The sequence below is a fragment of the Sinocyclocheilus anshuiensis genome, unplaced genomic scaffold, assembly GCF_001515605.1.
Source record: "Sinocyclocheilus anshuiensis isolate Anshui unplaced genomic scaffold, SAMN03320099.WGS_v1.1 scaffold861, whole genome shotgun sequence".
In the NCBI taxonomy this organism is placed as follows: domain Eukaryota; kingdom Metazoa; phylum Chordata; class Actinopteri; order Cypriniformes; family Cyprinidae; genus Sinocyclocheilus; species Sinocyclocheilus anshuiensis.
Genome location: NW_015554217.1, coordinates 691653 through 718864, shown reverse-complemented (window position 1 = coordinate 718864; position 27212 = coordinate 691653). Strand labels below are relative to the sequence as shown.

Genomic DNA, 27212 nt, shown 5'->3' with positions numbered 1-27212 from the left:
AGAGAACGCAGCGAACGCAGCCCTGAGGAGCTCCGGTGCTGATGGTGCAGGTGTTGGATGTGAGTTTTCCCAGCTGCTGCCTAATATCCTTGCACAAGTCCCTGGTTTGTCCAGATGTTGGAGGATGTAGTGCAATCCCATATTGACTGCATCATCCACAGACCTGTTTGCTCGGTAAGGTAAGCAAACTGCAGGGGGTCCAGCAAGGGTCCAGTAATGTCCTTCAGGTGGGCCAACACCAGTCTCTCAAATGACTTCATGTGAAGATGGATGATAGCTGGACAGCACAGGCTTCGAAGCAGGCTGGAGAGATACCGTCTGGGCCTTTGGCTTTCCTTATCTTCTGTCTCCTGAAGACTTTGCTTACATCATCTTCACGGATCTTGAGTACAGGTTGAGAAACAGTGGGGGGAGGGGGGTGTTGATGGCTGCGCTGTGAGACGTCGGAGTTGGTGTGGGGTGTCAGACCAGGCTTTTGCTTTTCAAACCTGCAGTAGAACTCGTTCAGGTCTTCAGCCAGTTGTTGATTGGCCTCATTGCTGGGGGATGGAGTCTTGTAGCTGGTGATGGCTTTCAAGCCTTTCCACACTGATGTAGGATGATGGCTTTCAACATTCTTATCTCCCTATTTAGTGTGTATTTGGCCTGTTTGTACAAGTCTTTGTCCCCACTCCTGTAGGCATTCTCTTTGGCCTGGCGAAGCTGTTTGAGTTTTGTACTGAACAAAACTTTTTTGTACTGAACAAAAACAAGTTTGTCGTTGTTAAATGTTAAATAAGTCCTGGTGGGTAGTACACACATGTCCTCACAGAAACTAATGTAGGATGTCACGGTGTCAGTAAGCTCATCCAGATCAGTAGCTGCAGCCTCCAACAGTAAGTTCGAAGCAGGCCCCCAGCGCTGCTCGGGGGACAGAGTGGTATGCATCCTTTAAAACAGCATAGCAGTGGTCCAGTATATTGCTGTCTCTGGTGGGGCACGTGATGTGCTGTCTATATTTAGGCAGTTCACGGGTGAGATTAGCTTTATTAAAATCTCCGAGAATGATAATGAAAGTGAAATGAAAATGAAAGATAATAAACGTTGCTTAAGACAGGAAAAACAAACAAAAACAGTAAAAGTACCAAGGAGCAACAAACTGAGGCAGCCATGTGCGGCGCCATCTTGAATTATGAATCTCATAAATAAAATAATCTTGAATCTCTGATTGAGAGTAGCGCTTGAAACCTTCCATGGCTCGGTGGAAGTCCTTCTTGGTAACGAGTCCTCTGCCGTCTGGGTGGTATTCGCGTAAAGCTTCAGACAATGTGAGGTCTTTGAGCTTGATGAACATATCAAAGAACTTGAGGATCATCTCCACATTGCTGGATGATTCTACTAGCATATCTACCATCTGTCTACCATCACTACGTTTCCTAGAAACACAAAGAAATATTTATGCATGCCTTCAGTACAGCTGCTTATCACTGAATTTAACTTGTTTCATAATGAATAGACTTTACACAGATACTGAACCAAACTGAACCAACACTGAACTGAATGGAGCTGAATAATGGAAATGGAATTTTGTATGTGCCTCATTTTGAAGTTTGCATCACTGATTTTGTTACTTTCTTGTTTAATACCGTGAAGCTGCTCTGATTCTCTATTGTATATAGCGCAATAAAAATTAAGGTGACTTGACGTACTCAAAATGACTGTAGGACAATTAGACTTTCACACTGCAGCTTTTGGAGTGGAATTCGAAATTTGGTTGCTGCAAAAGTGGGTTTCCAGTCATATGGATGCCAATACGGGTTCACAGTTGGTATGAACACAAGCGCATTTCTGTTTGTGTAAAGATTTGACAAATGATTCTCCAACATTCAAACATGGAAAGCAGCATTACCACCATGTCTTTTTGTAAGTCCATCAAAGACTTCAGCAGCTCTATTTGGCTAGAATCCTGCAGACACAAAACACCATTCTTTTATTTCATTTATTCCCTTAAGTTTCATACACTTTTCTTTGCAATTAATAAATTAGCACATAAGATTTAAAGTAATTTGTCTATAGGCCAACCTGAGAAAGCTTCATTTGCATATGGGCAAACACATGGAGGAAGCCAACTATGGCGTCCCAGAGACTCTGCTGGTTACCTGTACACGGACCCCAAATTAGACAATTAAAGGTTTTAATTGATGTTAGCTAAAGAGATTAATTAAACGAGTTGCTTCACAACATATAACACCACATTATGGTGTGTGAACGAAGACAGACACAGCAGGTGTGGCGTTAGGCCTCTGAGATGCATTCATTTGAAATAAAACATTAAAAGGAGAGAATAACATAGAATCTTAGGACACACAGTCAAAACATTACTCTGTATCTTTACATTTTGACAAAGCAGGTTTTTCATACAAGCCCCATCACTGCTGACCCATTTGCTTATGTGCATTTACCTGAATGTATTCAGTGAGTGTGTTGAACACTTGCTTGGCCACGCTGATGGATTTGGAGAAGTTGTGCTGATCACACTCGTCAATCACATCCTTCCCTGAATAATACCAGTAGAAATCGCTGATGGACTTCTGTAGATATGAGGCCATCCATCATTCTCAGTATCAGACAAATGAAATGAAGGTGGCCTGTCAGCGATGAATGGTTTATGGAAATTTTATTTGGCGACAAGCTCTGTTTCACTGTTTTGGGCCCTTCTCCATTCGGTGCTGAAACTCTCAAACCACTTACAGCAGCAAACACGCATTTTTCATTCTTTACATGTATATTACAGACAGGCATAATGAAAAATGTAAGAAACTAGTTTTTGGGGTTGAGTCAGTGGGCTTGCCTGGACCCTGAGCAGACAGTCCAAAGTGGAGATGATAATGTTGACTGTTGTGTTGTTTCCAGTTTGAGTCCGCAGGTAGTTCTGGAAGCCTGTGGGGGAAATTTCAGTCTCCAGTTTTTACAAAAATAGACCAGAATATTGATGCTGTTTAAAATAGGGCTGTCGATGGATTACATTTATCAATAATGAATAATCTGATAATTTTTTTCCATCATTGATCTTACATTGAGAATGTACAGACTGTTTTTCCTTTTTACAATGTTGTGGATTTATTTCCTTTTTGACGATACAAAACAAAACAACAAACATGTTTCGGTTGCTAGCCTGCAGTTGCAGTGCACCAGTGGGCTTCCAATACTGCCAATGGTGTTTTTTGCTTATTGGTGATATTTCAAACATGTCAAGTTCCGAATACATTAAAATCCACTTCTAAATACTTGCAAATATTGTTAGAAGTCTCACCTGGATTTAAATTTACACTGCCAGTCAAAAGTTTTAAAATACTTGACTGAATTTCTCATCTTAAAAATCTGATTTAAAGGGTCTTAAATACTTGAACTTGGTTTAAAAAAAAAAACTAATATAATTTGAAAATTATGTATTTACTTTTTTACTTGTCTGTTTACTCACAATACTTTGTGATTCAGAGTGTGCAGATCTGTAAACTAATATATACAGTTAAAATACATTAAAACAGTAATATTGTAAAATATCATTACAATTTAATACAATTTTAAATGTAATATTACTGAATTTCCAGTAGCTGTTATTCCAGTCTTCAGTGTCACATGATCATTCAGAAATCATTCTAATATTCTGATTTGGTGCTCAAGAAACATCATTATCAATGTTGTGCTTAACAGAGTTGTGCTGTTTAATATTTTTGTGAATATTTGAAATAGATATATTTTGTAACATCGTACATTTCTAAACTATCACTTTTGAACCATTTAATGCATCCATGCTGAATAAAATTGTTTCGTTAAAAAAAAAAAAAAACATAACGTTTTACCCCTAACTTTTGAAGGTAGTATAATTCCCATACTGCCATTGCATGAGCCAACTGCTGATACGTTGAACCATTGTTGTGTAGCACGACAGTGTGTACACTCTTTAGGGGAATCAGTCTACAAATAGCGTACGTATAGTATGGTTAAAGTTGGATAGGAGAAAGTATTTTAACAAAGCATATTTCACTTCACCTGTTGACTTTGACAGCCATAGTACAAAAGAACCTTGCACTATTAAACAAAAACAAAAAAAAACAATGTTTGTTCTAACCAGTATTATGACCTTCACAAAGAAGCTGGAGGAATCGGAAAAGATCACAGGTCAGCTGTTCATCTGCCATTACTCTATCGCCTGAGAAAGAGAGAGAGGAGGAGAAAACAAAATGCAGTACAGGCAAATCAATGTCAATAAAAAGAAAATATCTGCCTCTTCTGATAGACATTTATTTTTCAAAGCACTTTGTTGTGGATGTCAGTGATGTACCTGAATTGTCCTCAGCACCCACTCCTAAACTCTCCGCTTTGATCTGCCTCTCAAATGCATTCAAATCCAGCACGCTGTGACACAGAATTACAACAGCAACATCAAAAACACAGTCCTCTTCTTTTTAAAATAGACACTCAACAGACACTTTCAATTACAGCAAAGGAACAGATTGAAAGGTGAAAAAAGTTATGTAAAACGATGTTCTTTTCTCTTGATTATACTAAGTAACTTTGAAATTGAACACAGAAGGAGGGTGATGGGTAATAAATGAGTGAACAAAGCATTTCTCCACTTTTAGGTGTTTGAGCAGCTGCTTTCTGTCAGGGAAATGTCTCACAATGCATTAGCAAATAACAGCTGAACCTGCAAGACTGCATTAGGCTGCCCAGACTGTGAAAGAAGTCCACATCTCTCTTCTGTCGCAGGTAATCCAGCATTTTCTAGAGAGAATTCAACAACAGAGAGAATGAACATAAAGAAGATGTTATATAAAAGTTGGTTTTGGTGTTAAATGTCAAAACTTTGGGTTTTTTTGTTATCGTCCAAACATATCTGTAATCCAGCATGACCTTTTCAAACCTACCTGCTGGACAGACGTCTTTCCTCCATTCAGGATTGCAATGCCCAGCTTCATATCACCTGGTTCAAATATCACATACAACTTAACAGCATAACATTTGAGCACTGACAATAATAAAAGTCATAGCCAGCTGACTCAAGATATCAGGATAAAGATATGAATGGTGACCTGTGTCTTACACCAGAAGGTTTTCAATCTTTTTGATGCCAAGGACCCCCAGATATGATGGTCCCCGTGCAGGGGGGTGCATGTACTCATTCATTTTGAGGGGGCACGAGTGGGGGGGGTGGGCTCGTCATGCTTCTCATGATGACACACAGAAGCCACGATAGCACTGCATAACTGATATAGGCTCATGCTTTCTTATTTTTTTTCGAAATATTCCCAAACATGTTAAATATATCATGAAATATCTCCATTCTCAATTATGCGTAAGCAAATGCATTTTGCACCTGTATAGATTATGTTAGTTGATCTATAATAGGCGATGAGCCTAATAGTGTAATCTACAAACTACGCATAATAACCCATCTTTTTCCTTAAGTACCAGGTATGTTCCTGTTGTGAGAATATTGTATACAGTAACAGCACTCAGAAACATATTGACATATTTATACTTCAAGCAAAGCGTCTAATAGCTATGTATTGGAAGAAAGTGGAAAATGTATGACTAGTACTCCCAAATTCTCTTATTGTGTAGTGTTTTGAACTGACCTGTGTCCTTTTTTTTTTCTTTTCTTCCCTTTTCTTTTTTATTATTATTATTTTTCTCTCTCTTTTCTTGTGTTAGTTGCTGTTTTTCTTTTAGTATTATTAATATGTAAATAAGAGATCTGATTAAATTTGACTGTATTATACTGACATAATTTATTTCTCAATAAACAAATTGTTCAAAAAGTACCAGATATGGGTGTCATGCCATAAAATATTTTAATACGACTGACTTTGTAGCCTATTTAATGTGAATTTAATAAAAACCTTGTAAGTTACTAATTATAACACTTTCATTGTGCAGAAAGAGAGCAAAAACTTTTACATTATCAAAGAACACTTTCACTAACCTCAGTCTAGCCGGAGTTCAAGCACAAAAACTCAAATTATAATCACTGTGAAATGAATCTCTTACTTGCATCCTTCGCACGTCTGCACTCATCTGAACGCCTCTGATTGGTCATTGCACTCATAAGCTCAACAGAATCGTGTGTGATTGGTTATAATGCGCAGCGCTGTAAAAACGCGTCTGTCTCTGGCTCAGCCCAGCCAGCGAGCGCAGATTTGAATTTAGCAGCTGGTGATGTGCCGCACTGAACGATCTAATCACGCCGGTGTGATCGTATCTAATATAAAAATATATTATTCTGCTTTTTTTCTTTTCTTTTGGAAGCTGCATTCAAAATCCACTTGCCTCAAAAATCTTCTTTGAATGGGCATGAAGATTGTCCCCATGTGAGGAACCCTATTCCTAAAATTTTATGGAAGCTTCTTATTATTTTATATATATATATATATATATATATATTAATACTTTTGAGTAAGGGTGCATCAAATTGATCAAAAACAAATAAAGTAAGTAAAGACACTTATAATGTTACAAAAAATTATATTTCAAATAAATCCTACTCTTTTTAACTGTTTATTCATCAAAGAATCCTGAGAAAATGGATCAGTTTCCACAAAAATATTAAGCCGCACAACTGTTTTAAAAATTGATAAAAAATAAGAAACGTTTCTTGAACATCAAATCAGCATATTAACATCATTTCTGAAGCATAATTTTCTTGTGACACTCAAAAGTACAGTAATGGCTGTTGAAAATTCAGCTTTGCCATCACATAAATATATTACATTTTAAAATATTTTAAAATAGAAAGCAGTTATTTTAAAATGTAATAATATTTAGCAAATTACAGTTTTTACTGCATTTTTGATTAAATAAATGCAGCCTTGGTGAGCATAAGAGACTTTCATAAAACCTTGTACGTAGTCTATATAGAGTATATTTCTATATCCATTTTTTTAAATCCATTTATATGGTGTTAAAATTTATTTTAAAAAACAGGGTTGTCAGAAGAATTAAATATTTTATTCATCTCATGATTTCGGACCAGTTTTAGAAAGCTGAATGAAACAGAAATATCAATTTCAATAGATCTAAGAATGACTTTTAAAGGGATAGTTCTCTCATGAACGCAGGTACGGCAGTTAGCGGAAGCTAGAGATTAAGGTTTATATAGAATAAAATATGGATATTTTTCTTACAAAAATGCATCGATTCGCTCGAGGAGGCCTTTATTAACGCCCCAGAGCCGTGTGGGGCGCTTTTGTATGATGGACGGACGCAGTTTATTGGACTTCTATTGGACTAAATATTGAATCACTATGGACCCCTCACATCCAGCACACTCCCTCTTTGAACTGTTGCCATCTGGTCGACGCTACAGAGCTCTGAGCACCAGAACGGCCAGACACAGGAACAGTTTCTTCCCTCAGGCCATCCATCTCATGAACACTTGACAATAACTGTGGAACACACATGCTAAAATAACAACAACTTACTGACACATAGTAAGAAATGGTTATAAAAAACTGAAACAGAAGTGAAACAAGTAGTAGGAAAGAGGAGAACTAAAAAGCGATACTTATCCTTTGCTGGTGTCCCTGCCCGGTGGAGTCGCACGGTAGAGCTGATGGTCTTTACACTCTTCAGTCTTCACACGACCGCAGCCGCGGTAAACTAAGCTTCTTTTTTATTCGTTTAACAAAACTCAAATTGAATTCAGCTGGACACACTTTCCTGTTTATCACAACAAATGGCCAAGCAAAGCGCACGACACTGACAAGGTACGCGATACAGTACGAGACCAAACGCGATTTCAGCACGTCTCCACAGTAAACAAAACAAGCCTTTCCTAGCAAAGACAACTGCGCTAAACACTGAGACAAGAAATAAATACACTTACAAGCTGCTTTTAACTTCTGCTGATTGACTGCTTCTCACAAAAAGTATTTCTTTACACGGTTTTGCTGGCGCTTGAACACACTTTCCTGTTTATCACAACAAATGGCCAAGCAAAGCGCACGACACTGACAAGGTACGCGATACAGTATGAGACCAAACGCGATTTCAGCACCATATTCATTTAAAGAAGAAAATCATATACAACTAGGATGGCTTGCGGGTGAGTAAATTCATGGGGTAATTTTTCCTCCATTTTTTCCATGGACCCCCTTGGGTCCCCAGACACCAGTATGAAAATCCCTGTCTTAGGGAGAAGATAAAGGAACAGGATGTGTTTTGACTGATACCTCTGCTGGCGCTGAGATTCTGCAAGACCATCTCAGCAGCTCTGCATTCATGAAGTCGGGCCTGCTGATACAGCAGCCTCTGCTTTTCCATCTCTTTTTCCTAAGACACTTAATTAGTTACTCAATCAATTCACTAAGAAATAAAACATACCAACTGTTTCTCAGTCTATTATTCCTGAAGCCAATCACTGACTACGTAATCAATGAACCCACAATACATAACTGTGTCAGCATCCTCAGCCTTAACAGAAAACAACTCCAATTCCCTTCATTTCCATTGCTCATCTCAAATGATTTCAGGCCATCTTCATCCTGGTCTTCCTCACTTTGGCAACTCTGCAATGCAGAGCTACAGTTTAGCTTGAATTTTGAATGTGTTTTGCAGCAAAAAGGAAAAAACTTGCTCAGAAAGTCCCAGCAGTGCATCATACCTTGGCCATTATGTCAGCATAGCACATGTACAGGTCATCCTTCTCAAGTTTATTGTAGATACATACAAGTGAAAAGAGTGAACCAGGTGGGTTTCGATGTGTTTTACAATTTTATCATTTTCAGGCATTGGGACCCAATGGAAAGACCAAAATTTAAGCCAGCATTAAATATTTATTTTACATTTTACATATAGCATCTCCTTCTATGTTCATCTCAGAATGCAATGAGAAACGTTGAAATATAAATATACTTTTTAGTACAGAGTAAAATATATTGATAGAAAACTGTCCTAATTTCTTCAATATTTGTGTGTGCTACATAATATTTTTCCTGATATAGCGTAACAACATGTTAATTTGCAATCAACCATGCTAGCCAAATATCTTATGGGCCTTATATGAGACAAGTTGGTCAGGTTGCTTCCAATGTAGACATCTTCCTAGGTTTTCAAAAGGAGCTGAAATACTTGCTAAATTAATGTTTAAAGTGGTTTTGGTTAGCCTTGATCTACATGCAAACACAAACAAATGCATGAATCATTCACACTCAAACACACACATACAAACCTCCTCTCAGTCAAGGCACTTTGACTGAAGAGATTGATAAGCTGATGGAGTGGATCAGTGTTGTTTCCCTGCTCTGCTCCCTCCTTCAGGATCTCTACATGAGCTGCTTTCTGATGGGGATAAAAGTATTCCTATTACTATAAAATCAAAAAAGCTCATGGGTTCTATTTGGAATTTTCTATGGATTCTTACAATTTGTGGTTCACATTACTAGACGAGACTGTCCCATTTTGTTCTACAACATAAATTACACAGTTACACTACTGTTCAAAAGTTAATATTTTGTTAAATATTATTACAATTTAATATAACACTTTTCTATTTTAATATATTTTCAAATGTAATATACAGTATGCCTGTGATGGCAAAGCAGAATTTGTCTTATATTCCAATTTTCAGTGTAACACGATCCTTCAGAAATCACTCTAAAATGCTGATTTGGAGCTCAATAAACATTTATTATTTTCAATGTTGAAAACAATCGTGCTGCTTAATATTTCTGTGGATTTTTTGAGTACATAAACTTAACTTACATAATCATTGTGGTACTCATAAATTAAAAACCGTGATTCAAAAAACCCATTACAAAAACTCCCAAGGGAACCTGTGGTGAATTAGCCTTCCTGGTTGGGCTACAAATATGTCACGATTAAGCAGCTCAACTGGGGAACACAGCCAATCAGAAACACTCACAGCCAAATCCTTAATGTGTATGTCCTCAGGTGAGTCATGCCCTGCGTCTCAATGTTCATACTATCCATCCTAAATAGTATGTGAGATTAGAATAAGTGTGTCCCAAAGCATAGTATGTTGAAAAGAGTATGCCAAAAGTCCCTGGATGGTGTACTATTTCAGGTCGATTTTTGAAGTGTGGATCCGTGCACACTCTAATGGCTAAAATTGCCCACAATCCATTGTGCTTTGGCGAAGGATTCGGTCCAGAACTACGAATCAACACGAATAAAAGGCGTTAGAAAAACTACAAATGTGGCGGATCCACGTGACCAGCGGTTAGGTATAGGTTTACAAAAAGGGGTTTGAGTTACTAATAATCAACATTTAACCTGGTAAAAAATATTTATTTATTGTTATCCGTGTTATATTTTATCTGCAACAGCAATTTGAACTTTTATAAACATCCATTTGGTCGTTAACTTTTAAATGCATCATTATGCAGAAAATATGAGCAGAGTTCTCAGCATGAAAGACCCGCGACTGGCAGATCAACATGCTACTTCTTTTCTCTCCAGTACAGTAGGAAGTTAAATTAAATTAAATGTGGAAGATGTTAACTGTGACAAGATGATTGACAGGCCAGTTTACAGTGACAGGGTGCGTGTAACAGGTGCAACAGAACGGTCCTTTAAAGACGCAGTTGTGTGACTTGATAGTATGTCCCAAAGCTTGCCTACTCTTCTACTACACACTCAAAAATACACACTTTTTCTTCACCAAAAGAGTACATACTTTAAGGGCGTAGTATAAGTAGGCACATTGAGACGCAGCAATGCTCTGCCTTCAGCCAGACTCTCTCATAACCCTGCAGGAAAAGGTTCACCCCTCTGTGCCTACAGAAAAATATAAATCTCATGTTAAAAACGAATTAATGTTGGTTTCAGTCAAATTAAACATAAGGAAGATGACAGAATGTTCTCTTTATCTGAATTAGTTCAACAGCATTGCAATTCTCAAGTATTTCTGCTGCCTTCAGCTTTTATAACTTGGGTAATTCATAATGCAATATGGAGAGTAAATGGACTTGTCATAACTCTCTTTGTACAATCTCCCCAAGTTTGCTGCAAAGGAACCATTCTCAAAAAAGCAACTACAGCCCGTTTCCTCTGCTTAGACAACATCTTATGCCACACTGCCCTCTTCGTCTTCTGAGGGCACTCCACCTGACAGAAACACAACTATGTCAAACATTTACTAGTAAAGAACCATACAAACACCAGAAATGGGCAAAAATCTCCACCAAACTGCACTGGTTCATGTTTGAATGTATTAGTGGCATGACCTTAAAATTTTTATTTAATAGTCCACATCCATTCAGATATGGACATACACAATATGTGCCATTAATTATCATTTGCAGCAATTCATTGGCAGTCTAACCTGATCCAGATGGAAAAGAACACGAGCGATGCTTAAAATCCTCTCAACACTGAGGGGATCAATTGAGTTTTCACATAGATCCTGGCAAAAAGAAAAAAAGAAAAGTGAGGTGAGGACGCTCAAATAGCATTTTCACAGGACTTTATCGGCTCTTTCACAAGTTGTCTTCTGGCTCACCTGTTGCAGGTTGTTGCGAATGTACGCTCTGACCTCATCCTCTGTGTCCCTCTAGAAGCAGATGAATGTTTCAGGTGTCAGGAAAAATAATTACAATATTTTCAAGATGAGGAATGGATTGATTTTGCAAACACTGTCATTATTGATCAGTATGAACAGACGTACCTGAGAGAAACGGCTTTTGGCATGAGTGACCAGGCCCTGATCACCATGGCGACACCCATTCATGGCAACCGAGAGGAGTTTTTTTGGTGCCACCACAATGAGAAAGGTGTGTGTGGAGTAACAATCACCCTTCCTCTTCACCTTTCTCCTCTCCTGGCTGCACACCCCTCCCTAATGGAAAATCATACAATTTAGTTTCATTCAATATTACTGAACAGCATATTTGGGTTGAACAATGACTTGGGCGTTTATTAAAGTCCCTGCAGGCCTCTGAGTTTACAGGCCAAAGATGAATTTATTTTTAAAGAACAGTGTAAAAAAAATTAGGACAAAACAAACTTGGTCAGAATTGAGAGGAACTAGAAAGCAAAATGTATTACACGGTCATTTGCAGAGTAAATGAAGGGAAAACTGAATGTGTTCAAAACAAGTAATACAGTATTAGTGAAATGAAGAGACCTTATCCATCCTGCTTTTGCTGCTGTTCACCAGGAATGTCATGTTGTTGATTTCATTTTGAACAACAAAGTTCGGTTCTTCCCATTTGAAATTCTAAAGAAAAACAAACAAGTGTGTAAAAGATACTTTTTTTTTTAAATGTAATGAATGCACAAAGAGTAGAAATGTATGTCTATAAATTTACATTTTTAACCTTAAAACTAACTTATATATATATATAAATATTAACCATAAAAATAATAATGTAAATTTTTAGAGACAGATGATACAAAGGGGACATGCACAATTTGTGTGTACTTTCAAAAAAAAGTAACATCTTTTTTTATCATTTGATTTCTTTTCCCTGAGACAGACAAAGAATGATAATATCCTTTTTTCTTATTACATTATTTGAATTTAGTGTTCAAATAGGCATCATTGACATGTAAATGTGGGTGACCATGTGCTGTGCGATGGATTTCTAATGGCAGAAAATCTAATATTTTGGAATGAATATATTTTGGATCTCTGCACATGACAAGAAAAAATACATATTGTGGCCACAAATTCATTCAAAGTATTTATTCATTCATGGCAAACTTCTATTAATTTGTTTACTCGTTTTAGTTAAATCACGGCCATGTTGTACTAATTTGTTTTCTCATTTCAATTTAGTTAATTTGTAACAAGGGAACACATGAGTACAATGTGGCCACAATTGCACTAAAACAAGGGAATTAATTATTAAAAAGTGGCTATGATTTAATCAATTGTAAGAACAAATTTCCAATCCGTGACCACAATATCTATTTTTTCTTTTACATGTTATGTGTGGGTTTCGTATATTTTAGCTTCAAAAGATGCTAATTTTTCAGGATATTTTCAGATAAACTCCTTTACTTATATAGATGAAAAATACATTTTGCATTAAATGACCCCTCTAAAAGGTAAATATTGGATATTAAATCATCATAAGTATCATAAATATGACTGAGAGTTGCTCACATGAGATTTAGCCCAAAAAATGAAGACTTCAGCTACAAGGGAGAAAAGCTTCTCAGCATCTGTGTCCACCTCTCTCAGCCAACTCATTCTGATGATACGAACATTAAGTAGATTAACCAATGGTGAATTTTAAACTGAAAACAGGTTGAATACTGCACTGTTTCTTACCTGTGGATGTCTATAAATGGAATGAGTAAAGGGTAAAATGCGTAGATATCTTGAACCAACCCTTTCTTGGATCTCTAACTCCTGCTCTGAGACATGGCCACGCCCCTCTGTCTTAAAATGCTCCTTCTCAAAGAGCACTGACTCCGCCCTCTTCCTTAACTTTTCCATCAAATGGCATTTGTGGTTATATTTGTACGTTTCAATGTAATTTGGCATTTGTTACAATCACAAAGTTTGTACAGCACTTCTTTTAGTTTTCTTCTAAAATAGATGCTTCAATGACACATTAAAATCTCCATAATCTAGTAATTCACTTCTCTAGAGGGACCAACTCACCTGCGAGACGTTTCATCCAAGCACTGTCTGCAGTCCCCAGGTGGGCGTGGATGATGGAGAGGATGTGACCCAGTAGGGCATTTGCATGCTGGGGTGTGACAGAGGAAGAATAGCCCTCCTGGGATGCTTGGTTATCAGCCTCCCCCCATCGAGAGACATATCTACACAGCAGAGGAAGCGTCACCTCAGTAACCTTTGTCAAAAGGGCCGCTGGTCCTGCCTCTGCGAGCTCTTTGACCTCTGAGAAAGCCTCCTGCATACTGGGGAGGAGCCTACAGGATCTTCCAGCTAAAAAGACCACACCAAAATCCATGATGAAAAATAGCATGCGGCAACGTGAGTGTGTTCACGTTTTTGCATTCTATTGAACTTTTCTTGCCTTTACCTTCACTCTCTTCATTACTCATAGTGTCGGCGAGGGAATGAAGGTCGGTCAGCTCCAAGAAACACATAGGAAAGGCTGCAGATAAAGCAGCTAGACACTCCCCCAAGCCTCTGCCTATCAAAACAAAGATAAAGGCTGATCGACAGATGAACCATAACAAGGTTACAAGTTGCACAAGTTTCAAAAGGACAAACTGAACAATAAATAATAACAACAATAAATAATCAGAGTAAAATAATAAGAGCCAAACACCCAAAGTAACATAATTTGGACAGCATAAATAAATTTCCTTGTCATCATGTCTGTCCAAACCTGTATGCTGTTTTTTTTTTCATAGAACTCAACAGGATTTTAGTAGATTATTTACACATTTATTTTCAATACAGCTGATAGTGACCATGTCAGAAAAGCCACAAAACGGACAACAAAAATATTATTAAAGCACCATAAATTGTTAATGAGAAGAAATGTTTATTGTGCACCAAATCAGCATATTAGAATGATTTCTGAAAGGTCATGTGACACTGAAGACTGAAGTAATGGCTGATGAAAAATTAGCTTTTCCATCACAGTAATAAATTACTTTTTAAAATTATGTATTAAATACATAATAAAATAAACTAGAATGCAGGTATTTAATATTGTTATTAAATATTTCACAACATTACTGTTTTAAATTTTTTTCTATGAAATAATTCCAGGCTTAGTAAGCATAAGATAACATTTTAAAATGTCTTACAGACCCTCAAGCTTCAGTAGTGTAAATAGCCATCATATGACTTCAGAAGACTTGATATATAGTGCAAAATTATAGACTACTTTTAAGGTGATTTTATGAGTTTTTGGTTCTTTTTGGAATTGATGGAATAATACAAAAAAAAAGTTGCATTCACTTCAACATTTCTTTTTGTTCCAATGAAAAAATAACAGCATGGGTTTGGAACAACATGACAGCAAATACTGCCAGAATTTTCATTTTGGAGTGAAATAATCCTTAAGTGACAGAGTGTTACCTCTCAATGAATGTACCACTGCAGGTGCCAAGAATGTATAAACAGCTGAGGATCCTGTAGCAACAGGAGTGCACTTCATCCACTGAAAGAAAAACATAAATCAAAGATTTAAAAAATATATATTTTCTTCTATAGTTTTTGCAAACATTCTTGAATCCTTGAAGTTCAATGTAAATAAAAAACGTCTCTGATGCGTATGTAACCCTCGTTCCCTGAAGGAGGGAACGGAGACACTGACGTTAGGGGTCTCACTTGGGAGCCCAAATCACCTCTGAGCATTACAAGAAACAGCCAATGACAATTGGTGAGTGGAATTTGCATGCCAAGCCACTCCCCGTGCATAAGGGTATATAAGATGGCGCCGTGCATTCACTCATTCAGGTTTGTGCTGAGGAGCAGAGAAAGCATCCCGGCATTCAGCACAGTTCACGGTTGAGGGACGTAATGTCTCCGTTCCCTCCTTTAGGGAACGAGGGTTACATATGTACCTGAGACAATCGCTATCAGCCAGTCACATTTTTGTCGTTACGTTGACACTGACGTTAGGGGTCCCTATGGAAAGCGCCACAACCAGAATTGTGTGACTGAAGGTGCAGGTGCTAACAAGCAAGCGTGTCAGGACAGATGCACCTCAATCCATAACCTACTCAATGCCCTATAAGCCAGATCACTTATCAAACACACAGGCTTACCAGGGAAGCTGAAAAAAAGAGTTGTTCTAACATTCTCACAATTCTAGATTTCAGCAACTGTTGGGGTGCGGACACGCATCCAAATAGGAATGTGAACAGTGAGACTGGTTACAGCACCATCTGACAACTGGCATGACCCCAGATCAGGAGAACACAACAGGAACTGACAGTACAAAAACTGTCTTGGGAATACTTTACCATGGAAGGACATACAGGATTACCAAGGGAATCTCATGTATGAAACCAAGGCCAGTAAAAGGGATGACTAATGGCATGCAACCCAAATAACAGACTCAGCAACAGACTCCTCCACTAAGTCTGAATGCCACAGGTTGTTGGAGGAATCGACCAGGATTCACCAGATTAGGAACCTACTGGAAGAAGATAAAGCACGTCTCGAGCACTGGGTGCATTCCACGTAAACCACAAAGCGCAAACGGGACACAGCAACACAAGGGCTGGATCTGCCTCCTCCAAGGGCAGTGCTTGCAAGTTTACCACCTGGTCTGAAAGGGAGTGGTAGGAACTTTGGGCATATAACAGGGCCGGGGCCACAAGATAACGTGAGAATCAGCTGGCCCAAACTCAAGGCACGATTTGTTGATCGAAAATGCCTGCAGGTCCTCAACCCTCTTTATGAATATGAGCGCGACCAGGAGCACTGTCTTAAATGACAGGAATTTGAGCTCAACTGAGTCAAGTGGCTCAAAGGGGGCTCCCCACAGTCCCGTCAGGACCACAGAGAGATCCCTAGAGGGAACGAGGCGCAATCTGGGAGGATTTAATCTCCTCGCACCTCTCAGGAACCTGACGATCAGTTTGTGCTTTCCCAAGGATCTACCATCCACTGAATTGTGATGCGCCACAATGGCAGTGATATACACTTTCAAAGTGGAGGGGGACAGCCTCCACTCCAGCTTTTCTTGCAGGAAGGAAAGCACAACGCTGACCAGGCATCTCTGGGCGAGAGGAACACCAGTCAATGAACAGTCTAGTGTTGCTTTCGTCAACGAAAATTATGACTAAATATCGTCGTCAACGAACCTTTATCACGTGACGAAAACGAGACGAGACGCAACGAAAATGCTGGTCATGTGACGATGACTATAATTTACAGTATTGTTTCTGTCTGCAATAGCCCTACTGTGCTGTAACAAGGTGTGGTAAATGGGCAACTCTGGTAACGCTGCCCTCTCATTCATTGATCTGCTAACCGTTATGCTCATGTGGATGGCGTACTTCTGTAAACCCCAGGGCCAGCTGTGTGCCGCCAAAGCCGGGGGCTGCTCAGCAAAGTCTTCAGCATCAGAAGATGATAGATAGCCCCTCCTATCCCCAGATAGGAGGAGCCCCAAAAGAAACACTGGGTCCGCCGCAGGATGGATCGGCGCCATAATCCAGGAACTCAACGGCGCTGTGAGGCGCAGGACTTCTGTGGAGGCTGGCCCGGTGGAACATTCTTGACAGTAATCCTCAGGTCTCCCGTGTCCCTAACCAATGCGGCCCCAAGATCTTTATGACCAGAGGAAACAGACTGGGTAGAGCTCAAGGGAAGCCTCATAATGAACGAGAGCCGCAACCTCAGAGTAGCCATGGACATGAGCTCATAGTGCGGGCATGAACCATCCACGAAAGCCATCTCAGCATGCTTGCGGCCCAGACACGTGAGACAGTGATTGTGTCCGTCATCAGATATAAGGAAACTACTGCACCCAGAAGCACACAGTTGGAAAGACATTCGAAAGACACTCTCGACCATGCAAGCTGTAGGAAATTGCTCTTTTAGACTGGAAAGCAGCTGAGAATCACCTGCAGACTGAAGGCTTCTTCGTTTCTTGATGACTTCTCTTGATGAGAGAGAAAGCGCTCACGAAGTGATCAGCTCCAAAGAAAATAGATGAATGAGTGGATGCACGCCGCCATCTCATATACCCGTATGTACGGGAAGTGGCTTGGCATGCAAATTCCGTGCAAATGTAATAGCAGTCTGTCATCACAAATTACCTTGTGGCCATCTCTTTTTCTTTATTGGTGGACTGGCAGCCATCTCTAAGTGAACACATTGTAGTGGAGAGGAAGTAGAGATTGTGAATTTTGAAGTATTGATCTAATAGTGGCAATACAACCTGGGACAGAAAGAAAAAGAGGCTTGAATACAGACTAAACAACAGAATAAAACAACAGTTACCAGCTGAAGAAATGTTCACTTCAGATTTTTCTAGTTAGGTTTTGAAGATTTTTAGTGCACATTAATGAGATTGATAGTTGAGGAGGTCAGGGAACTGCTAAACGTTGTTATTGATCTTCATGTGGGAATGGAAGACTCTTAAACGGCATGCAGCATATTGTCTCAGAACAGGGATGGATAGCAAAAAAAACATGACGTCTAATCAATAATGGGATCAGCAGTGACATGACCCACAGAGATGTCCGTATGAACAACACAAAAGCCATAATTATCTGCAACTACACAAATTTACCATGACAACTGTGATAATTAAAAAAACGTGTAAATGTTTATCGCAAAGCTTTGAGCAAGCTGAGACTTTCGCTTGGTTATCACTTAAGATACAATAAACAATTCCAATATACAAACTACACATCTGCAGTGTCTTAAAAATAATCCAAAAATCCATTTCATTTGGATAATTATTTGGAGTTCAAATCAGGCAGTTATTTAAATATGTCTGTCATTCATAGCAGTTGGCTGCTATGCTGTAATGAATACTCATTGATTTCAGTTCTGTTCCAAATGTCTGACCTGCAGTAAAGATAACTGACCTTAATAAATAAATGAATTTGTCGCTCAAGGGGAACTTTCTCAGCCCTGTTAATCTGCCCTTGAGCCTGAGCACCCTCTGCAAAACACAACACATATAAATTAAATGAGCAGATTTCTATGCAAGGCATTAACTTGCTTCAGACATTATGAGACCACATAGCTGAAATTAACTGATATCATGATCATTTTAAGGAATAGTTTGCCCAAAAAAAATGTTTTTATTCACTTGCCAAGGCAACTAACTCAAGTTGTTTAATGGAAGTGTAATGTAAGTTGTTTAAATTTTTAATAGTTTTAGTTAACAATTACATCACTGATTCCCACTTCTACATATTGAACATAACGTTCATAGTTGAATACCAGAATCAGAATCAGAAGAGCTTTATTACCAAGTATGTTTACACACACAAGGAATTTGACTTGACGACAGGAGCTTCCAGTGTTGAAGAAAGTACAAACATAGTGCAGACATACATGATAGTGCAGACATACATAGGAATAACACAGTAGGGATGGAATATAACACTAATATAAGAAAAATAAAATAAAACATCAGACATTAAATAATGTACTATATACAGGAATAGAAGTATAGGAAAAAAATGTAATGTTTAGATAAATGTACAGATACAGTATGTTATAAGTGTGCAGATGTTATTTACAAAGTGTGCAGTTTAATATTAATATGTCAGATAACTATGTTAGTTGTGATGGACAATGTATAATTATGAAAGATTAATTGTTCAGGCTGAATATAGCCTGTGGGGAAAAAAAAACTGTTCTTGTGCCTGGCTGTTCTGGTGGTCAGTGCTCTGTAGCGCCGACCAGAAGGCAATATCAACAGTGGCTCTATGAATGCTAGTTAGATTGAATGACTTATAGATGTTGGTTTGTCCCTCTCATAACTCTATTATATGGCTTCAGGAGATTTGGACTACTGTTAATGGTTTTTCAAGCATCCAATTTGATTATATAAAAAGAGCTATGTGAAAACAATTTTTTTCATGCGAATTTGGATAGGCACGAAGATGATTAAATAACACAATTTTCATTTTTGTGTAAACTATCCTTTGAACACCCCTTTCAGTTTAGTGAGGCCTTGAAATTACAGGGCAGTTAGATAAAAAGACAGATGTGCAAATAAATAATTGGAGAGAAGTGGAGTGGAAGAACAGGGGAATGTGTGTGTGTCTAACCCAGCTCTAGTAACTGCTCATGGGCTTGCTCAGTGAGACAGAGGGCTTGCTGGAGCAGGCCGTAAGCGAAGCAGCTTGCAGTCGCTGGGGAATCAGCATCTGCCCCCTTTCTGTTCCTGTGCAGTGAGAATCCAGTCAGTTAAAATGAAATGGACACTTCAAAGGCATGATACTCATTCTAGTATCCAGTAGCAGGAAAGGATCCTCACCTCCTCACTGAGTACCCATTGATGTGGAAGAACTTGAGAACATCTTGAGTTTTGTCTCTGACTCGACTCTTGTCTCAGAGCATATGGTACAAGCAGAGTGTGACTGCCCCCTCCTGGACAAAATCAGCATCAGCATTAACAGGCTTTGGCTTTGCCATTGTTAAAATAGTTTTATATAAGCAATGCATTATAATTAATTAAAGTGGTGACAGTTATTAATTCCTGCTCTTAGTTTGCCTTAGTAATTAGTGCATATTATTACACAGCTCTCCGCAATAGCTGACTGTGACTTGTCATTCTAGGTCAAATATTTGTGCATAATGACTGTTAACTAGTTTATTTAAAATAATCTTCCACACAGATTCATGTCTCCCATATTACTCCACAATCTATAGAATCTCAAAGCAATGTTTCATGTGCATTTATTTATTTATTTTGTAAAAACCTGTAATACTTTTAAATTAAATTTATATTATTTATTTTTTGTAATAATCAGGATTGCACAATCAGCTGGTCATTATAGCAAATAAATAAATAAATACAAATTTTAAAAAACTTTCAGGGTGCCACTGGTGATTACTCTGCAACACTATTAGTTTATAAAATATTGAAAAATATGAGTAAAAAGTAATTTATCCCTGTGATGGCAAAGCTGAATTTTCAGCAGTCATTACTCTAGTTCCTTCAAATCCTTCAAAAATAATTGCTGATTTGCTGCTCAATAAACCTTTCTTATTATTGTCAATGTTGAAAACAGCTGTGGTACATTTGTTTTAGGATTATTTGCTGAATAGAAAGATCAAAAGAACAGCATTGTAACATTATAAATGTCTTTACTGTCAATTAAATTTAACAGCCTTGCTGTGTATAAGTATTAATAATTAAGTTTTGAAATTCTGTTGTATGCATTTGTCATTTTTATTTAATCTCTTTATTTTTAAAATGTGTATAGGTAGTGTTTATAAAGTCTTAGCTTTTAGTTTTGGATCTGTTTTTAGTTGTTTTAATACTACAATTGATTGCTTCTGTTGTCCTCATTTGTAAGTCGCTTTGGATAAAAGCGTCTGATAAATGACTAAATAATTATTTTTGAATGGTAGTGTATATATACACCTGTACAGTGTACATCCACACCTCTTCCACACACCACACACCCAGTATTCCTATTTCACAGTGTTTTGTTTCACTGTAATACGCAGGTGGCTGCAGGAAGCCTAATTTAATTCACTGTATCATTTCTCACAGCGGCCCATCTGTAACACACATCTTTACTCTCCAGTTCCTGCAGTTCCCTGGCTGCCCAGATGTGATGATAATTCTCAGCCAACCGCTCTGCCATGGCCTTCAACACCAGATTGAAAGTGCAGTTATTTTTAATCCGGTTATTGTACAAAACTGGCTAGCGGTATATAGGAAGCATATGAGGCAATTTCTAAAATGACTTCTAAAATATGTTCTATTGTTTTGATAAAAAGCTATTCTATAAAAGTTACTTAAATAAAAGCAGTAATCAATGGTTCATGATGTAATCTCCTCTTTGGTCCCTGTTGGACTGATTTATATTGTATGGAATTCATTGAAGCTGCTTACATACTGATCCCAGGTCAGAGTGACGCTGCTGGTATCCACAGGCTTTGGACTAAATGTGGATGCTCCTTCAAAAGACCGCTATTAAAAGACTAAACACAATTTATGTTCTCCAAAAAAGCAAAAACGAACATCCTCACCCGCACACTGCCAGCAGACAGTCCTGGATGGCGTCTTTCTGGGCCTTTGTCAGTCCACTAGCTTTAGATAGGCTGTAGACACCCTGCAGGAGCCTGTCCACCAGCCCAATCCGCAGTGAAGAGGAGTCACACAGCCGAGAGGAATATTTACTTAATGGCAGCACAGCCACACATATGTATCGATTGAGGGCCAATGCCATATCCGTTCCACCTAACCCCGTCTGCAAAGAGAATATATATACACAAAGTTTAAAAGAACAGCATTTATTTGAAATAGAAATCTTTTGTAACATTATAAATGTTTTTACTGTCACTTTTGATCAATTTAATGTATCCTTGCTTGCTGAATAAAATTATTAATTTCTTCCTTCAAAAAATATTTATTAACCCCAAGCTTTTGGTAATGTGACTTGGGTGTTTTGCTAATATCTCCAGTTTTGCAACTACAGGACCCACACATCAATGGTATGGCCTGTTTTAGGGGTGGTTGAAATATATTGAAATATATTTTCTTTTTAAGTTGCATTCAAACAGAGCTGTTGAAACATGTAGAACAGAGAGAGCTGTTGGAATAGGACCCCCTTAACCTTTATTTTGGCATCCACTGCAGGATTCAATCCTTAATTAGGGGGTCCACAAACTCAAGATTGTCAGTAAATAAATTACTTAAATTTCAGATTTATTCCTCACACAAAACAATTGCTTGACTTCAAAAGACTTAGTGCATGAGTTTAATTGCTTTGATGATGTTTTATGACATTTTGGAGCTCAAGAGCTCCATCCCCACTTGTTTGCATTAAATGGAAAAAGGCACCAGAGATTCAGCTAAAATTCCTTTTGTGTTTCAGAGGAAAGGTCAATAAAAAGGTCATATCAGCTTGAAATGGCATTCACATTTGGGTGAACTTTTCCTACATATAGGGCCCTATTTTAACGATCTAAGCGCATGGTCTAAAGCACACGGCGCAGGTGCACTCAGGGCGTGTCCGAATCCACTTTTGCTAGTTTAACGACAGGAAAACAGTCAGCGCGCCCGGGCGCATGATCTAAACGGGTTGTCCCTATTCTCTTAATGAGTAATGGGTGTTTTTTGGGCGTAACGTGCAATAAACCAATCAGAGTCTCATCTCCCATCCCCTTTAAAAGCCAGTTGCGCTCGCGCCATGGCAAGTTCGCTATTCACATGGCGGAATGTAATTTTTCATATTTAAAAATGTTTGTGTGCTGCTGCGCGTCACTGTGTGTGTAACTAGATCATCGGAGTATAACAAGCACAAAATACTTTCAACCACCAATTAATCACTTTTAGACTTAAAAAACCCTACTACATATCTTTGCCAGCAGCCACAAACTACATTTACTTTGTTTATTTAAAAATTGAGCTCAGACCCTCTCATTACACTGATTTCAGTTAACAATCAAATACATTTAGAAAGATAAATCAATAGTCTGGAAAATAATGATTTTTACATCATGAATGTATATTTTACGCACACACTCATACGCACCTGTGTTTACAATTGGTAAACTAAAAGGAATATTGATGATTCCCTCCAGATCCTCTCTGGGGATGAGAGACCTCAAGATTGCCCCTATTCGGATGGCCTCACCTTTCCCTGCTTCTATGAGCTGCAGAGCATTTACACACACAACAGAGACACCCATTAGCAAACCTTGAAGAACCTTTCAAACCTTTAATGAAAACTGACAGTGCCTTAAAAAGTAGATAAAACCAATAAGCCCTCTCCAACTCAATCCTTCAAACACATTATGAGGCTCTTATCTAGCTTTCCCAGCGGGTTTCCTGGAACACTTACATGCATCTCAGGGGCGCAACGACCCAACAGATCAATGAGAGCAGAGTAGAAGGTCATTATGGCGTGTCCCGTGTGGATGACATCATCATCTTCATCATCAAGCGTGTCACTAGAAGTGCAGGTGAGAAAGAGACATGGGCATGAGCGAGAATGAGAAAAACAAAGACAGGATAAGATCGAATCGCAACACTCACAATGTCCGGTTGGAACTGTGTGTACTGGCTGCACTGGTTCCATCCTGCAGGTGGGAAATTCTGATGGCTTCCTCCATGGTTGCTAGAAGACCATTTCCCCCTTCCCCTCGAAGGGCGGGGCCAAAGCACTCCGGTCGGCGAATCAGAAGCCTCACTACTACATAGGCGTTCTCCTCAACACTCTCACCTGTATGAGGAGAATAACCAATCGAAACCAACCAGAGGTGTTTAATTAGGTTTCACCAGGTCTGGATTCAAGATTAAAGCTGCTCATTACCATTGCAAAATACTGCAAAACGCAGGAAATCCAGGTAATGTTCTCCCTCCACAGGATTCCAACCAATATCTGGGTATCCTTTGGAAACCAGGAGAGCACAACTACGCAAACCACAGCCTCTCAAATACTGCACCACCTGTACAAACAAAGAACCGGTACAGACAGTTCAATATCACCAAAAGTCAGGCCTCTCAAATACTGCACCACCTGTACAAACAAAGAACCGGTACAGACAGTTCAATATCACGTAGATGATATAGATGATAGGGGATGTAGATGATAAAAGAATCAGTCAGTGAGACTTACTTTCTCCAGATCCGCTTCTGTAAGAGCAAGCGCCAGTTCGTTGTTGTCCATGACAGAAGTGGCCGCCACATCCAGAGGAGTCGATCCTCTCATTGAGGGAGAAGACTGATAAGAAAAGAAAAAAAAAATCACATTTACTTTTGTCTACTTCCTTAGAAATTTTCAGGTTGATGGTTGCTTATGAGTTCAACCAGATCAGTATTAGTATAAACATACCAAGTCCAACATTACTGTTGTCCAGCAGGTAGCTGAGGTGATTTCCTTAATGAGGCCAGAGGATAAGAGTTAACAGAGCACCTCACGGGAGTGAATAAATCAAAACACTGCACTTAATGCAATGATTATGTTCTAATTTGAGTGATTATGCAGTTGGCATTTTACAACCATAATGAACGCATAAGCTGATAATCACTGCAAGTACTTGATGTTATTATGATTACCTTAGATTCTCTAGCACCAAGGACATTCACCATTACTTCCATGATGGTCTCGTGCATCCCCAGAGCTCTCATCAGATTAGGATGCTGATAGAAAACGTTATTGTTCATAATGTCACTAGTACTACACAAAAGAAAACACAGGTCTCAAATTGAGAATAAAACTGCCTTGGACATGGTAGTCCATCAGAAATATTGGATAATTTAAAAAGTGAAAACTGCATGATGGGATGTGTCAAAATAAGTAATTCTAGATGTTTTATGGGTACTCTATTCAGTGCCTGATTAGAAATATCACTTTATGATGCATTTGTGCTTAATCCTAAAAATACACTACTGTTCACAAGTTTGTGGTCAGTAGAATTTTTTATGATTTTGAAAGAGGTCTCTACAGTAAAAACAGTAATATTACGGAAAAAAAAAATGTAAAGTAAAAATATAAGAATAAAATACATTAAAATTCCAATTTTAATATATTTCGAGATGTATTTTATTCCCATGATTGCAAAGCTGAATTACTCCAGTCTTCAGTGTCACATGATCCTTCAGAAATAATTTGGTGCTCAACATTTTTTTTTTTACTTTTGTGGAAACTGTGATTTTTACACACATTAGTGCGTGTCCATTTTTTCTATCTTTTAAAATACATATTAACATTATATTACCTAAATTAAAATGATCTTACTTAAATATCTTCCTTTTCTTTGGGTTTTCAGTTAGCTGCAATTTTAACATCTCTATCTTGATTCACAATAAGCACATTTTTACACAAAACTGATTAAAAAAAAGCAAAATACCCATATTCATTTCCAAGACTGATGCTACTCACATGCTATTTGATGAGGTCATCTGATAATAATAAAGCATAGTAATGTTTGAAATGGTTAGCGCTGCATAATGTTTCACTAACTATTTTTAAAAAAAATAATATGTAGTACACACTGTATACTGTGCAGTATAGAATAAGTAATTGTATAGTATTACATTCCAAACCCAGTCATCATCTCTCACCCTAGTCCTCTCTGATCATGAGTTCCTCCTCTTCTTTGCCCATCCTGGCTGTGAGCAATGAACGAATGCGTGCTGTAGATTAAGAATGTCTTCCACAGACATCTGGCTGATACAGTAAGCCTTTTGTATAGTGGTACAGAGTCTGGCCTCCCAGCCCAGCATACTGTTGATGCAGCAGGCTGAAAACAGCACGCACCAAAGCTGGGTCTTCTATCGTCCCCTCCTGGACCCAGTGTAGCATGGTCTCTGATATCAGCTGCTGTAGCGAGACTAGAAAGAGAGAGGTCTGTTTTAACTTCACTCATCTGGTATGTAATTGAAAGAACCTGTACAGTTTTACAAGTAATAGAATCAAGATGCTGTATTAATACAGTTCATAACATAACAATGTGATCCCAAAATAATGAAAAAGATAATTTTTAGAGAGACAAAAGAGACTGGTAGTGCTTCCTACCAGGTTTGTTCACAATCTCTTCGGGGAGGCCAGATATTCTCCTCTTTAAATCAATTATTTTATCCACTAGGCTTTGGAGGTGATTCCTGACTGATTGGTTGTCCTCATCCTCATTCTCTGAATCGCTGTCTATCTCAATTCCTGTATTAAACAAAGTAAAAAAAAAAAAGATGTGAATAAATGCATATAAGAGGTCATGATGCCAGTTGATGGCAATACAGTTATGGCATTAGTTGTCCTAATTGGCTGCCTACCACAGTGGCTCATTAGATCCTGATGGAATTCCCACATCAAATCTCGGACGTCCTTTGGGCATGGACATTCCTGACACTCTTCCCGGAAGCTCAACATCATGTTTATCTGGACAGAGAAAAAAAGGACACAACTCATTAGGGAAAGTTCAATCTGCATGAAATGAAAATTCATCCTATTTTCTAAACATATGTAACTTGTTGGAGCTAAACTCTGGGGGATGTTGGCCCCTTAAGAAGCAGAACTGGACACCCCCGTCATACAGGTTTGGAACGACATGAAGGTAAGTAAATAATGACAGAAATATACAGTCCAATCCAGTTAACCTATGACCTCTAACCTGTTCCTGAGGTGGAGAACGAAACTCTTTAGTTTTGCGTGCAGTGAGAGCAGCAGACATGTTAAGCGCATCCATAACTTCATTGTACCGGAAGCGCTGGTTGTCTTGAAGATGACCTACGAAGTCACCTGAGAACGACGTCACAGCTTCTACTCTGTGACGCACCTGGCAGTCACACAAGTACTTCAAAAGGTGGCACACCTGATGATGAAAAAGAAAAATGGTGAGATAGGGAGACATACTGTAATACAAGAATCGGGTCAAGGGACAACTGTTTAATTACATGTTTTGAATGACATGGGGATGAGTGGATAAATGACAAAATGTTCATTTTGGGGTGAACTATGCCTTTTAATTAACTGCACCAACCTGTAATTTGACAGCTTCTGGAAGCTTCATCTGAAGAAGACTTTGCTGAGGGACATTATCCTCCCAATCTCTACCCTCCTTTTCCTCTCTTTCTCCGTCACTCTCTTCCATTTCATCCATTTATTCTGTTTTACAT

The 27212-nt window shown here is 38.4% G+C and overlaps 1 pseudogene; it reads right to left on the bottom strand.

Moving 5' to 3' along the window:
• Positions 1–27212, bottom strand: part of LOC107671097 (ryanodine receptor 2-like) — a 50858-nt pseudogene that overhangs the window by 14491 nt on the left and 9155 nt on the right.